This window comes from Phycodurus eques, chromosome 12, assembly GCF_024500275.1.
Source record: "Phycodurus eques isolate BA_2022a chromosome 12, UOR_Pequ_1.1, whole genome shotgun sequence".
Taxonomy (NCBI): domain Eukaryota; kingdom Metazoa; phylum Chordata; class Actinopteri; order Syngnathiformes; family Syngnathidae; genus Phycodurus; species Phycodurus eques.
In genome coordinates this window covers 5,791,712-5,804,694 of record NC_084536.1, presented here as the reverse complement: position 1 = coordinate 5,804,694, position 12,983 = coordinate 5,791,712, and the positions used below count along the sequence as shown (strand labels likewise).

At 37.6% G+C, this 12,983-nt stretch overlaps 1 protein-coding gene across 4 annotated transcripts in view; it reads left to right on the top strand.

The window, feature by feature from the left end:
* LOC133410532 (diacylglycerol kinase beta) overlaps window positions 1-12,983 on the top strand; it is a 117,595-nt gene that overhangs the window by 82,769 nt on the left and 21,843 nt on the right. The gene's annotated exons all lie outside the window — the stretch shown is intronic.

Below are 12,983 nucleotides of genomic sequence, written 5' to 3'. Positions count from 1 at the left end.
TGTTTCCCTGTACTGCCTTGTTGCCATGTTACCATGGAGACGGCAAGGTTACGCTCAGAAGGCCGAAAAGAACATCAGGAGAATGCCTCAATGACTCATTTCAGTCTGTTTTTTTTTTTTATTTGTGCAGCCATTAGTCTCACACACAGAGCACTCATTGAGCTCCATTAGTATAACAAACCCATATTGGTACTGTAAAGTCAATCGTAATTGTAAGACAGGGAGGTGAGTGACAAGGAAGCACAAAGTATCGCTCCCCTCAATTAGTCTTTCTTTGCATGAGATGCTTTTGTGAAACAGGAAAATCATGAACAAATGAATTTATTCAAAAGTTCAAAAACAAAAAAAGTCGAATGCAGATCAGAGCGTGCAATTTGGAATCAGATTGTTTTATGATGGCTGCAATTTGACCCTGATATATCCATTTATCCATTTTTTTATACGACTTATATAACTCTATCTCAGTTGATAGGATACACCATCGCCAGCCAATCGCAGGTCACATGTAGACAAACAACCATTCAGACTCACATTCACACATATGGACAATTTTGAGTAATCAGTTAACCTACCATGTGCTTTTTGGGAATGTGGGCGGAAGCTGAAGCACCCGGAGAAAACCCAATCAAGCATGGGGAGAACAGCCAAACTCCACAGAGAGTTCAAACCCCGAACCTCAGAACTGTGAGGCAGATGTGCTACCCACTACTACCGTGCTGCTGACCCTTAAATTGATTGTTTCTTTTTCCATTATTTCCTATGGGAAAAATGCTTGTACTTTGTTCTTATGAACGAGTTTTATTTCATGTTAAATGAAAACAAGAAAATGGCAGACCTCAGTTGCGAACATCAAAGGAATTAATCTGTTTGGTTTTTGTAACTTTTTTGTGACCTCAATTCCAAAAAGGTAGACACTGTAGCTACTAAGTTGTTTATTGCTTTATTTTTTAGTTAAGTAGTTAACTTTTTGTATACTTAAAATTTGTTCAAAAGTAAGGTCCGTGAGGCGCATCTGGGACACAAATCAGCTTGGCGTGAATCCGTATATTGAGAATTAAAACATCCATCCATCCATCCATCCATTTTCTACACAGCTTAGCCTCACGAGTGTGGTGGGTATGCTGGAGCCTATCCCAGCTAACTGTGGGCAGGAGGCGGGGTACACCCTGAACTGGTTGCCAGCCAATCGCAGGGCATATATAAACAAACAACCATTCACACTCACATTCATACCTACGGGCAATTTAGAGTCTTCAATTAACCATGTTTTTGGGATGTGGGAGGAAACCGGAATACCCAGAGAAAACCCATGCAAGCACGGGGAGAACATGCAAAATCCACACAGGCGAGGCCAGTATTGGAACCCTGGTCCACAGAACAGTGAGGCAGATGTGCTAACCAATCGTCCACCGTGCCGCCAGAATTAAAATATTTATTTTTTAATACCTTTTTTGCTTTTACAGTTAAAGGATTTGTTATGACAACATTTTGATCGCCAGAATCACATTAATTGTGCATTTTAATTTTTTTTGGTCAGTTTCTCGTTAAATTTACTCTTGTAATATAATGACCTTTTCTTTAGAGAGAAAAAACATTATTCCTGTACTATTCGGACTATTCTCCTAAAATTACGATTTGAATGTCCTAGAATTATGAATTTTTAAAATGCATCTTTCGTCTCATAATACAACCGCAATTCCAATGAAGTTGGGACGTTGTGTTAAACATAAATAAAAACAGAATACAATGATTTACAAATCATGTTCAACCTATATTTAATTGAATACACTACAAAGACAAGATATTTAATGTTCAAACTGATAAACTTTATTGGTTTTAGCAAATAATCATTAACTTGGAATTTTATGGTTGCAGCATGTTCCAAAAAAGCTGGGACAGTTTCATGTTTACCACTGTGTTACATCACCTTTTCTTTTAACAACCTTAAATAACCGTTTGGGAACTGAGGACACTAATTGTTGAAGCTTTGTAGGTGGAATTCTTTCCCATTCTTGCTTGATGTACAGCTTCAGCTGTTCAACAGTCCGGGATCTCCGTTGTCGTATTTTACGCTTCATAATGCGCCATACATTTTCAATGGGAGACAGGTCTGGATTGCAGGCAGGCCAGTCTAGTACCCGTACTCTTTTACTATGAAGCCGCACCGTTTGGGAACTGAGGCTGATGTCTTTGTAGTGTATTCAATTAAATATAGGTTGAACATGATTTACAAATCATTGTATTCTGTTTTTATTTATGTATAACACTTCATTGGAATTCGGGTTGTATTATAAATTTATTCTTGTTGTGTGAGCACATCCGCCTCACGATTCAGATGTCATGGGTTCAAATCCAGGCGTCCTATGTGGAGTTTGCATGTTCTCCCTGTACCTTCATGGGTTTTCTCTGGGTACTCAAGTTTCCTCCCACTTTCCAAATACATGCAAGGCAGGCTAATTAAAGACTCAAAATTGTCCCTAACTGTGAATGTGAGTGGGTATGGTTGTTTGTTTATATGTGCCCTGCGATTGGCTGGCAACCAGTTGAGGGTGTACCCAACCTCTCACCCAAAGTCAGCTTGGATAGGCTCCAGCATACACACTTGTGACCCTAGTGAGTTTAAGTGGTACACAAAAGACATGGTCATGGTGTGTACACTGATATTAAAGCGTGTAGACACTCACACACGCATGCACGCACACACATGGCGCGCGCACACACACACACACACACACACACACACGATGTTCTGAGTGGTTGTGAGAGCCTTTCCAGCCTTTCTTGGTCTCTGCTTTAAGCGCTGACCTGATTCTTCCACACAGTCCTGAAAGTATCCTCTTAAAACACACCGTCCTCACTCCCAGTTTTATCCTTATCTCATCACGCAGACTGACCAGTAATACAATACTGTACTCCCAACACAAACCCACTAGCCTCCTACTCTACTTCACCTCTAGCTGAACCATCTGACCTAGTGTGTACACTCGATGATGATGTTTGAATTTCATGTATTTCTTAGGTAAAAGTGCCAAACAAGTGTTCGAGGTTAAGTTTTTTTCTATATGAGGACATGCTATTTTCGTCTGTAGTGTACCTTGTTTAAACTGTTTAGCGTTGTTGGTGCTTTTTAGATGTAAAAATAAAATATGCTCATTTGGCCCACTGAATTTAAAAATGATCATATGTGTATTAGATTAGATTAAGCATATTAGTGTGTACAAAAATAATTTAAGAACTGAATCCCTACTTCAAGAATAAGCATGTTGAATCATGGAACCGCGAAGGTTGAATAAAATCTGTTCGGGAATGGTTAGATCTGAGCACCGATTTGTTCGGATTTAGATTTCCCATAGGAAATAAACAGTTTCAGCTTCAAACTGTGGCCATCATAAAACCTTGATTAACTGCACAAGTTGTTTTAAGTAACAGTTTAACATTCTTAACTGTCATGTACTGTAAGTGTAAAAATCAAATAACCACAGTTAATATTTGTACATAAAAAGAGTGAAATAATAATTTAATGAGAAAGTGTGATCGTGATTCACATCGTAACATTAATGATTGTCACAAAAGTGTAAAAAGAAATGAGCAGCTGTAGAACGCAAACTCAAAAAAAAGATCTAACCTACATTTGACAAGCAACGACACGGTGACACTGGAGTCTTACTGCTTTTTAAGTCGCAAAAATTCAAATAAAAAGCAAAACAGCACCCGCAGACTTAATCCTTTGCTTAAATTTTCACACATCTACAGAAAATGTTGGTTGTTTTTCCAATCAAAATTACCAAAAGTCACCAATACTATGTAACATACTGTAGTTCCAATATGAGGACAGTTACTGTAATTTCTCGTGTATAATGCGGATTTCCTCCCCCAAAAAAATGTCAAAAGTCAATAGTGCACATTGTACATAGGTATAGGGGAAAATGGATAAAAACTTTCACATTTTATAAATGTATGCCGCCATCTAGTGGTTATGAAAAAGCTGTACACTTTCATTCTAAAATGCCACCGCCACCCAGTGGTTGTAAAAAAGGTGTAGCCTACAGTTTCATCCCAATATGACAGGGGTACATATGACTGCATATATGTAAAGTTGTGCTCATACATTTACATGCCCTGGGAGAATTTGTGAAAAAGTTTATATATATATATATATATGACTGATGACTGAACAACAACCATCATTAATTTCTTTATGGTTATGTTTTGTTCAATGATAATGCTTTTCTGAAATGCTTGACCGTTTAATTTGAATCCCATTAAAATAAAATTCAATATGTTTCGCCTGGCCCTTCAAATATTCTATAAAGAATTGTACCCATCTTACAAATTCTGCCTGGGTAATCAAACATATGAGCACCACTGTATGTTTTCTAATTTACTAAATAAAAGTAGGTCTGTGAATTTCAAAATAAGAGCCAAGTCAATAAAAAGAAAGTATTACGTGTTCAAATAAAGTGCTGAACTTCAGAATAATTATTTGAAAAAACTAACAAAATACAGATAATACTTCATATGGGTAGAAGCAAAATCATGCATTGTAAAAATGCATTATACATAGGTAGAAAACGTCTGAAAAATTCTCGACTCTTTACTTTATCACCAAGCCGTTTTTTTTAAATACATAACTATACATAATATTTATAAATATTATAGAAGTGGTTTACATAATTTTTACTGAGAATGATGGCTTGATTTTAGCATGGTAAATAAATTAAAGGTAAAGAATGTTTGAAAAAGAATTAAAGTTGCCCTTGCATCCTTCTCTTTATCGGTGTGTGGCCTTTGGAAGAAAACTTTTGGACACCCCTGCAGTACACTTATTGGAAGCAGTCCAGCCAAAATAAATTTAGGAACTGAAGAGAATAGAATCAGACTGTTGGAAGTAAATAAATACAAATAACAAAAAAACAAATATGAATATTTAGGTTGTACTGTAAATGTAGGTCAGTGCTTCTGATAATGTTTAGGCCAGCCAGTAAGGCCTTGCTGCCCTGACAGCTCACCGCTGGGATATTCGTGTATGACGTAGTGAAGGTAAGAACACATGCTGGAATTTTAGCATCACAATTCATTAGCTTCTGCTGCTCCTAATGCTGTTTGCGAACAGGACTCATAGTCTGGCTCTACGTGCAGGCACGTGTGCATGTGCGCGTGAGTGTGCCTTTATCATACTCCTAATTGCTTATGGCAGTAGCATTGTCTGGTGCAGTAAAGTGGAGCTTTTAAATCCATTTGCTGGAGTTAATGTCATCTTCCAGAGCGACCCGAAATGCTTTGCGAAAAGCCCGGGGCGTGTGCATGTCTGTACCACTTTCATCTTGTTGTGCTACACCCGTACACATCCTGAGATGGGGCTCAGGTACGCTGGGTGATAGCGTCATTTGCGTCTCTTAAGTGATTGACAACAAAGTCAATAATCTCCTGTGCTGAAATGCCTTTAGGTATTTTTGACGTGCATTGACATTTAAAACAACATGTGAGCTCCGCTGCAAGGTATGTCATTCCATCCCCTCAGAGGAGATTAGATTTTCGTCGCCGTTTGTTTTCCAGTTAGCAGAACAACTTAACCAAATTAGAAGAAAGGGGCAGGGCCCCAAGGAAGAACTCAAAAGATAGTGTGAATGGAATGGTCCACCCCAGATTTTTTTTTTAAATCATCCACTATTAACTTTGGGCAAAAGGCAGACACTCTGGATTGGTCACCAGTCAATAACAGCGCACGCATAGAGACAGGCAAGCAATCACACCGTCACTGAATGCAAACTGAACGAACCCACGCTGCCTGCACACGCGAGTGAACCACTACAGTATCAATAACTTGAGCGTGCCAACTAAGAAAAACACATTTTCCACTTTGTCCAGCTATTAACCAGTTGGACTTTGCGCTACCATGTCAAATATTAACTCTTGCTTGAAAGTTAGCAGGATTATGCAAAAACTAGGTAACCAATTTCAACTGACTTTCCAGATGAACTTGTTTAATGAATGTGTGGGTTTTATCATTAATTATTATTTTTTTTAATATTTATTTTGTAACATTTGAAGCACTGTTTTTCAAAATGAGCAAGATGCCAAATTAAAAAATTATCAATCTTGCCATACCACTCATTGTGTACAGCCTGGTCATCAAACTCATTTATTTTGTGGGCCACATTATTGTTATGGTTTCTCTCCAAGGGTTGTTATGAAAAGCATATACACATACTGTAATAGCATCATTGTATTATCACATATACAGTACTTAATTTGACCTGCATTTGATTATCATATTTTTTAACAACAAATTTAATTTGAAATCAGTAGTCATGGAAAATAGTGATATCCAAATACATGAGTATTGAACTTATGCAAAGAAGGAATTTTGTGAAAATAATGCTTGTAATACCTGTTAAAATTGACGAAAAATTTCAAATTTGGTACAGGTTTTCTGCCAAAATGAAAGGAACAAATCCATTTAGCAAGAAACATTAAGTAGACATTATTTACTTTCATGGGCCACATAAAATGATGTGGTGTCCCGTTTCTGCTCCGAAGATCTTGAATTTCACAACTCTGGTATACAGACTATATTAACTTTTGGGAAACATGTTCAGACAAAGTCAATGAATTGTTTTAACAGGATATACGTAGTTAATGTTTGTAAAGTTTGCAGGTCTGGGTAAATGAAAGTAATTTTTCCAATTTTTGGGAAAACAGCACTTCATTTCATTGTTTTTTTTTGCAAAGGGCAAGCAGTTACTAATTCCTCATTGCATGACTTTAAAAATGTTCAGCAGCAAGGAATGTACCACTTTTTTTGTGTTCCAATCTAGTTAAATAATGACTTCTTACACGTTACCAAACTAAAAAATAAATTAAAAAAAATAAAAGGTTCAGGCCTTCATGTGGTGACAGAAGTCACGGGGGGGGGGGGGGGAATGTCCAAAACAGTCTTGTCACTGGGCTAAAGACAGTCAGAAGAACATAGAGATGACAGGAGAGGATTTACATGCAAACTCTTCCCATCGTGGTGTGCCCCTTCCTCACAGTTTATCAGTGCGCCATCACTACCTCCCTTGTTTAGTTCCTCTCTGCGCTCAGATCAAATTTCAACTTCCTGCAGCCACTTGATGAACATAAATAAAAAAGGGGTGTTAGCAAGCAGGAATGAGATCAAATTGCAGAACTTTTTAATTCACATAATAAGAACTGGGTGTGTGCTGATTTCATGTTATAAATAAGTAGGCTATTGGCCATTAAATGTTAAGGAATTACATGACAAATAGTTCTCCCCTTGCTCATATTATTGTTAATCTGTGGATGGCTGCTTGATTTTACATCATAGGTAGCGATTTAATGAGGAACGCAATGACAATCTGCCGATATGATATTCTCGCTGGGCGGCTGGGCGGCTGGACGACTGGTTAGAGTGTCAGCCTCACAGTTCTGAGGAGCAGGGTTCAATCCCCGGACCCGCCTGTGTGGAGTTTGCATGTTCTCCCCGACCCTGGTGAGGAGAAGCGGCTCAGAAAATGGATGGATGGATGGATATTCTCACTAGCGTTGCTATATTTCAAGACAAGATGATTTTGGTATTATTTCCCCTTAATTGTCATATAAAATAAAAAGCATGTATCTCCAAATGTTGTGAGTTTTTGTTTTCATCCAAAACTTTTAGTTTTGTTGATCAATGCACACTCACGCCATTTGGACACCCCGTACAGTAAATGCTTTTCAATGCATAGTGCCAGTATGTATTTCCCCCCCTTATTTGTCCTGTCCAATAAAAAGCACGTCTGTATCTCCAAATTTAGTTTGCATCCGAACAAATGTTTAAAAAAACAACAACAACAAAAATTATACATTCAACAGATGGTGGCGGACTGGTTAGCGCATCTGCCTCACTGTTCTGAGGACTGGGGTTCAAATCCCAGCCCCGCCTGTGTGGAGTTTGCATGTTCTCCCCGTGCCTGTGTGGATTTCTTCTGGGCACTCCGGTTTCCTCCCACATCCCAAAAACATGCGTGGTAGGTTTATTGAAGACTCTAAATTGCCCGTAGGTGTGAATGTGAGTGTGAATGGTCGTTTGTTTATATGTACCCTCCAATTGGCTGGCGACCATTTCATGGTGTACCCTGCCTCTTGCCCGAAGATAGCCGGGATAGGCTCCAGCACGCCCGCGACCCTAGTGAGGAGGACCGGTACAGAAAATGGATGGACATGCAACAGGCATCAATATGTAATATATTTTCCCTTATTTGTTATGGCCAACAAAAAGCATGTATCTCCATATTTTGAAAATATTCATCGGAATACGCAAAAAGCAAAAAGCCAAAACATTTGGAGATACTTTATAGGGAATATATATTTTTGGTCCATCAACAGTGTGCTCCCACCGACAGTGGCTGACAACACTCATGCTCGGAGCTGCTATTTTAGGTCTGTCGCATCCAGAGACGACAAATTGTTTTCTTCTCACAGAACAAAAACAGCAGACTATAATTACCCTGATGCCGCTGCCAGTGTACACCCACCCCGACCGATTTGCGAGGCTCGAAATATTTCCTGTAGGAAGTCACTAAGCTGCTGACTGGCTGGTGGGAAAGTGGGTGACCTTTCACTGACACATTAATGTATGACAACTGCTTTGCGTCTTCAGCAGAGTACACATACTGATAATCGGGTCGATTTTGAGCATTTTTTCACCCTTCTTATCAAAGTGAGCAAAGGCTCAATCGTCGGATGGTTTTTAAAAGATTACCCTGGGATATGTTATGGGTACTTTTTCCTTCCTGATCTGGTTGGAAAACAGTCAGGCTGACAATCATAAATGATAAACCTGTTCAATATTTTCAATCACAAATCCTTCTTTGTGCGATCAACACTGAGGTTGTCCAAGTCGTGGATTGTGACGTGAACCGGAACATTAGCAAATTCGGAAGTGACATGAAGCACGCGTTGCTGCCGGACAAAATTAGAGAAGCAACTGATTGTGTTTGTATAGACCAATATACTGTAGATTATTTGTAAACAATTGGCACCAGGATATTTCCAAGTAACAGAATGCAAGTGACTACCTCTGACCCGAACCAGAACGATGACAAAAACGCGGTTGCACAATCAGATATACCCCAAAAGTCTTTTTTCATTTCCTTCCAAAAAAATGAATGAATCGACAACAGTGCACTTTCTATTTCACCGGCAAAAAAGCACGTCAGTGCCATTAATCCTAGCAACAGAAAACTCAAGCTCAAGCAGTAATGGCCTTCTTAGTTAAATAACTTGGGAATAGATCATCAACCATAGCAGATTGTACGTCAAACATTACAAGTTACCAAAAGAACCACTCAATGGTAGGCTAAAACCATTTAGAAATTATGGAAGTATGTCAGCCTTTAGGTTTAGGCTACATCTACCATGAACAAGGTTAAATCATTTCATTTATTGCCATTCCTTGAATTAATTAGCCATTCCCTCAATGATCATGTTCACTTTGTCTGAATTTTCAAGATGTCTACTTTTGAATCAATTTACCCGTTGAAATGTAAATTACGGCAGGTGATGCGTCTCCCTTCCAAGTAGTTTACCTCACGTAGCATCTTCTTTTCGACTTCACACATTCAAACCACGGCATTATAGAAGACTTCCCAGACCCCACGAGAAGGAAATTATCCTGCTTTCTCTACCAAATAACATAGAAGGGTTTGTTTACCAGTGGTGCCATCAGAAAACAGTTTGGCTTTTGCAACCTGGAGGAACATGTGATGTCTGAGAGAACTGTCCAAAAATGTCGCACGAGTCATTCACCACAAACCACGGGGCAAAGTTTTCAACCGCGATGTGGCTACGTGACAGTTCTAACAGTTAGGCCTCTATTCTTCTATTTGTTCTACTATTACTTATTCTTCTTTGTATTTTCCGGCAGTCTGGATGCTCTGTGGCACCATGCTGTCTTTGACATGTCAACCTTGGTACTACGACACACATCTGGTTTGGGGGAGGAGACTCGCAATTGTCGTACACTACAAAACCATGTGTTAAAAACCAGTACGTGTGTATCAGTGCGTAGTGTGTCCAACCAGCATCATTTTATTACTTCTTATGCAATTTGTTCACTTGATATTTTGTACGGTGAGATAATATCAGCAAAAGCATCGGATTGTTTGCGCGCCGTCTTCTACAATCCGCTGACATGATGCTTGTTTTAGTTTTGGACAGGATTATAGTAACAAGGCGTTCTTTGTCACACGGCCAAGTGCTCTCCCCCGACTTTTACCTCCCTTCGAGGTGATCTACTGTCGTTCCTCTTGACCATCTGCTACCACTCGGACCACCCTGAGACAATAACAGCCGGCTGAACCAGTGGGAAGAGTACACAAATACTGTATGTTTGCCTATAAAGTGTCACATAGATGGTTTAAAATGAAACCTGCAAACATTATTCAGTTAAATTGTTGCGTGTCTTTAATGTACACTCACCAGCCAATCTAATGAGACAAAAACCATATCAAACATATAACCAACAGTATAACAAAAGTGGAAAAAAAAAAATCTTAGCTTGTTCGTCCATTTGTTAGTTAGCACGCTACTTTCTGTTTCATGAAGAATAGCGTAACTATTTGCATTCTGGGATGGACAGTTAAATCGTGACTCAAAATCTGAAAAGTGAATATAAATTCCTCAATATAATGGTTAGTCCTGCTAACCCAAACTCTAATTTGAAACACTAACCCTGGTTTGAATCCTAATTAGAAATTCAACCGTTGCTCGAAACCCCCTTACCCTGTCTTAAAACCCTACTTCAAAGTCCTGCTTAAAACCTCCAACTCAAACCATGTTTAAAACTCTAACACAGGCTTGTAATTCTAATTTGAAAACCCTGACCCTTGTTTGAAAAACCTACTCAGACTAGAAACCATATTTTGAAACCTTAACCATTGTATGAAATCCTAATTTTAAAACTGAACCCTTGTTTGAAACCCAAAGACAGGCTTGACACCCTAACTTGAAACCATAATTTGAAACCCTAACCCAATCTTGATAACCTAACCCTTGTTTGAATCCCTAAACCATCTTGAACCCTTGTTTGAAAGCCTTACCATGGCTTGATACCCTAATTTGAAAACCCAACCCTTGACCTCACCCAGGCCTGAAACCCCAAATCTATGTAAAAATCCTAATTAGAAACTAACCCTGGCTTGAAACCCTACTTTGAAAACCTTGAATCCCTTGAGGTTTGATGCTTATAGAATACATTGTTTAAGCATCATGGGGTTAGAGATCCTTAAAAAACATTGTTTTTTATTTCAGTTTAACCCGTTAATAGTGCAAAAAGGGTAAGACAATGTTGTTGTTAGTATGTAATATATGCAGGCTTGGGGAGTAATGGAATACATGAAACATGATTATGTAATCAGGATACAATTTTTTTTTTTTTACTGTAATCCATTACAGTTACAAAAACAAAACGTAATCAGATTCATTACAAATGTTGATTATTTGGCAGGATTACATTTTTAAAGCGGGAAAAGAGAGGCTGGTTGTTGATTAGAGCCCTCACCTGCTTTGAAACTAGCGGGCCGAGCAACATTTTTCGGATTTAGCGGCGCAATAAGTGGATAAATGGTCACAATATAACTCAAAATACCGTAGGGAAAGTTTTTGTTGGTCAACAGGCAAATGACACAGGCCACGTGTGTACGTGTTGGCTTCCCAAACACATGGCCGGTTTAAAAGTGACTTGTGACTGTCTGGATCGTATTCACTGGAGGACTTATTCTTTTTGGAAAACATTGACAAAGTGAGCTGTCAAAGTCATCCGGACTGCTGGCGACTTTGGCAATACCAGTTGCTAAACTTGTCACCTATCTATCTATCTATCTATCTATCTATCTATCTATCTATCTATCTATCTATCTATCTATCTATCTATCTATCTATCTATCTATCTATCTATCTATCTATCTATCTATCTATCTATCTATCTATCTATCTATCTATCTATCTATCTATCTATCTATCTATCTATCTATCTATCTATCTATCTATCTATCTATCTATCTATCTATCTATCTATCTATCTATCTATCTATCTATCTATCTATCTATCTATCTATCTATCTATCTATCTATCTATCTATCTATCTATCTATCTATCTATCTATCTATCTATCTATCTATCTATCTATCTATCTATCTATCTATCTATCTATCTATCTATCTATCTATCTATCTATCTATCTATCTATCTATCTATCTATCTATCTATCTATCTATCTATCTATCTATCTATCTATCTATCTATCTATCTATCTATCTATCTATCTATCTATCTATCTATCTATCTATCTATCTATCTATCTATCTATCTATCTATCTATCTATCTATCTATCTATCTATCTATCTATCTATCTATCTATCTATCTATCTATCTATCTATCTATCTATCTATCTATCTATCTATCTATCTATCTATCTATCTATCTATCTATCTATCTATCTATCTATCTATCTATCTATCTATCTATCTATCTATCTATCTATCTATCTATCTATCTATCTATCTATCTATCTATCTATCTATCTATCTATCTATCTATCTATCTATCTATCTATCTATCTATCTATCTATCTATCTATCTATCTATCTATCTATCTATCTATCTATCTATCTATCTATCTATCTATCTATCTATCTATCTATCTATCTATCTATCTATCTATCTATCTATCTATCTATCTATCTATCTATCTATCTATCTATCTATCTATCTATCTATCTATCTATCTATCTATCTATCTATCTATCTATCTATCTATCTATCTATCTATCTATCTATCTATCTATCTATCTATCTATCTATCTATCTATCTATCTATCTATCTATCTATCTATCTATCTATCTATCTATCTATCTATCTATCTATCTATCTATCTATCTATCTATCTATCTATCTATCTATCTATCTATCTATCTATCTATCTATCTATCTATCT